General features: G+C 44.4%; 1 pseudogene; it reads right to left on the bottom strand.

The window, feature by feature from the left end:
- Positions 1–2,510: 2,510 nt before the first annotated feature.
- Positions 2,511–2,850, bottom strand: LOC103207275 (annotated as a pseudogene).
- Positions 2,851–3,775: the final 925 nt, after the last annotated feature.

Consider the following 3,775-nt stretch of genomic DNA (forward strand, 5'->3'; position numbering starts at 1 on the left):
GATCTCCAGGCCGAATGGTGGATTGTTCACTCACTGACAGTTGTAGGCAGCACAACAGAATCCCGATCCACAGAAGAGTGTCTCTTTTCCCAGGATGTCCATAAATATACTGGAAGCAGGCCACACCCCTAGGGAAACTCCCTTTCAACGGATTGGCTGCTCAAAACATATTCATCTGATCCCATCATGGAAATAACCACATCACAACTGCTTAAATCACACAGAATTGTGGTCCAGCCAAGCTGACACACAGCTCCAACTATCACAACATATTTTTCAGACACAGAGAAAGAGTTACAGTGACAAGTTGTCTAAAGTGAATTTTGAAAGAACAGAGAAGGACCCTCTTCCCTTACTTTCCACTGGGAGAATGAAAACCTCTTATTTTCAATTTGTATTTGACTTTACACATATCATTATCATTAATACTTCTGCACCTGTCCCCCAGTGAGATAGAAGCATGGACTCTATGGTAGACCCTTCACAGTTCTCATTAAATGCTGAGTCAATTCTGACTCATGGCATGTGTACAGAGTGGAACTGTGTTCTGTGGTGTTTTCAATGACTGATCTAAAGGTCACTGGTCATTAGGGAGATATACACATCAAAACCACAGTGAGATAGCCCATCACACTAACTACGATGACTGTGATTAAAAAACCAGAAATCAACAGATGTTGAGGAAGAGGTGGAGTGGAGAAATTGAAACCCTCATCCACTGCTGGTGGGATTGTAAAAGGGGACAATCACACCTGAAAAGTTTGGTTGCTCCTTAAAAGGTTGAACACAGGATCACCATGTTGTTGTTGCAGGCCTGTCTTTCAAGGCACCTGAGTGGGTTTTGTATTAGGGAAAAAGAGACCCAAGATTCAAACAGGTTCAACGGACACACTTTTATTAAGCCTTGGACAGAACAAAGAGAAAACAAAGACAGTCATCCTGGATGAGGGAAACCATCAACCTGAGAAAGCTGAAAGTCCCCTGAGTCATGGCCACGTGGCTAATTATGCGATTTTTAAAAAAGGGAATCATCACACAATCATGATTGGTGGTAGATAGATTTGTCACTGTTAGAGGTGCTACTACAGAAGAGGGGAAAAGACCATGATTGGAATGTGAAGATAGGAAAGTGTTACAGAATTGGTTCTGGGTCTGGACTGCCTGGCTGGGTGGTGGTCTGGATAGGCTGTGACCCATGACCATGCAGCCTGAGTCTTAGCCACAAGGTGGCTACTAAACAATATCAAGACCTCAACTTTATTTTAAATTAGAAAAGGACACTCAGGCAAGTTCCTTAGTGCTTCCTGAGAGTATACCTACTTTCAGCCACATTCTTCCTGAAGGCAAACTACGCCTCCCTAGTTTTGTCCTGGAACTTGTCTATGCATAGTCACAATGCTGGTTTAATGGTCAGAAAGAACCAAAAAAAAAACTCACTGCTATCGAGTTGGATTCGACTCATAGTGACCCCTCCTTGGGTTTCCGAGATGGTATCACTATGGAAGTACATTGCCCAACCTTCCTTCCGAGGAGTGGCTGGTGGGTTTGAACTGCCAGCCTTCTTGTTAGCAGTCAAGTGCCTTAGGCACTAAGCCACCAGAGCTCCCACAGCATCTGCAACTTATGTCAAGCCTCAAAATGGAGTCAGGGCTATAATCTTTCCAGAAGCAGATCTCCAGGTCTTTCTTTTGCAGTGCCACTGGGTGGGTTCAAACTACCAACCAAACCCACTGCCATCAACCCAATTCTGACTCACAGTGACCTTAACAAGAACATTTTGCTGTAACAGGGTCCACTTTTGAGATGAGAAATATGGCTCTGTACATCCACCTTTGAGCACTTTTCACAGTGCCATTTGGCATTAAAAACTACAAACCAAACTCACTGCCATTGAGTTGGATCCAACTCGTAGTGACTCCTCCTTGGGTTTCCAAGGTGGTACCTCTACAGAAGTAGATTGCCCAATGTTCCTTCCGAGGATAGTTGGTGATATTGAGCAGGCATCTGGATATATGATAAAAGGAACAAATAAGAACCAGACTTGTTGCCATTGAGTCAATGCCAGCTCATGGCAACCTCATGTGCTCAGAGTAGAACTACTCCATGGGGTTTTCTGGGTTGTGACATTTCAGAAGCAGATGGCTAGGCCTTTCTTTGAGGCACCTCTGGATGGACTCAAAGCTCCAACCTTTTGGTTAAGAGTCCAGGGCTTAACTGTTGGCACCACCCAGGGACTCTGGATAAGTGATAGACCATGATATAGGTGCTGTGCAGATAGACCATTGGTCACCTTTGCAATCCTGAGAAACATAACTCTGTGTTGATATGACAGTAACAAAGCTTTTGCTAAATGATTCCAAATAACGCCATTATCATCTTTAAAATCACCCAGATTATTGACTTTATTTTTTTCCCAGTAGAAAAACCACAGAGACTTTATTGTTTGTTTCCAACACAGGGGCAGGTCTTCACAGAGCAGCGGGGAATAGCTCTGGGGTGGGAGCAGGTCCCTACTTGCTGGCGATGAATGGGTTCCTCAGGACCACGATGACCAAGTTCCCACGCAAGAACGTCTTAGAGATGTAGTGGTCCTTGTTGACAGGCTTGGACTTCTTCTTGCCCTTGCCACTCTTGGGGACCTCGGTCCACATCTCCTTCATGTGCTCCAGCACCATGTCACAATGCCTGTCGAAGGCCTGCACATGGCCCAGGAGCTTCTTGTTGCAACCCTGGATGAGCACTTGCATGTTGTTCTTGACCAATGGTGTGAGCACGGAGAACGGCCACATGTTAAACTTCCTCCTCCGGCTTCTGCAGCCCCTCTGGGGCCATCTAGATTTGGGGCTTGTTGAGGAGGTCATGCTGCTGGCTGTGTTTTCAGGTCACTCCAGTTTTCTGTGTTGCTTCTGCTATCAACATTTTTTTATTTGACTCCTTTTTCCATTCTTTATTCAAAAATTTTCTTTTCCTCTTCTGTGTGACTTACTGAGTTTCTTTCGAGTGTATAGTTCATGGAAATACCTGGACATCTTCTTATTATGCGTTTTATCATTTGCAATTTGTTTTTCTTCTTTAGGCCTCCAACTCAAAAATTCTTTCTTGCAGAGAGGCCAGGTTTTGGTAATTTGCCTCCCAGGGTACGGCAGCTGCTATTCATTACATGACAGCTATCTCTGGAATATTTTATATTAGGCATTCAGACTCATTGAACCCAGGAAAGGAACTGGCTCCAAGTCAGGGACTGATTGTTTTGTAAACACTGGCTTGTGAAGGCCATTAATGTACCGGGTGGGCGCAGACGGCCAAACATATGTAGAAAAGATGGGTCCACGTGACTCCCATTTCCAAACCCCCGTGAGAGCAGTCCTCACAGCCGCAGTCTGTTCCACCGACCAGGGTTCTGACCCAGAAGTGACATGTGATCAACCGTTACCCGATTCTCATAACTGTGTTCCTCTCTGTCTTTCCCATGGGATTTTGGCAGCATCCCAGAAAAGAAGAGCTATGATCTTCTCTTCTGAGGTGCAGAACTTTCCTAGAATTTATCACAAGCAAAATGCTCTCAAGCCCTGAAAGACCATCCATCCTGGAACCAGGAAGGGAAGAAATGTAGGTGAATGAGTCCCATGATACTTGCTCAACTGCCCTGATCACTTTGCTCAATTTTTAGCTTGTTTCAAGGTATGTCTTCGAGATCATAGTATTGAAGTTAAAATACAATCATCAATTTGAATTAACCTCTAATTAATGTTATGTACCCGTAGTGATACTGCCT

This window comes from Orycteropus afer, unplaced genomic scaffold (assembly GCF_000298275.1).
Source record: "Orycteropus afer afer isolate SDZICR_OR568_19922 unplaced genomic scaffold, OryAfe1.0 scaffold00360, whole genome shotgun sequence".
NCBI lineage: Eukaryota > Metazoa > Chordata > Mammalia > Tubulidentata > Orycteropodidae > Orycteropus > Orycteropus afer.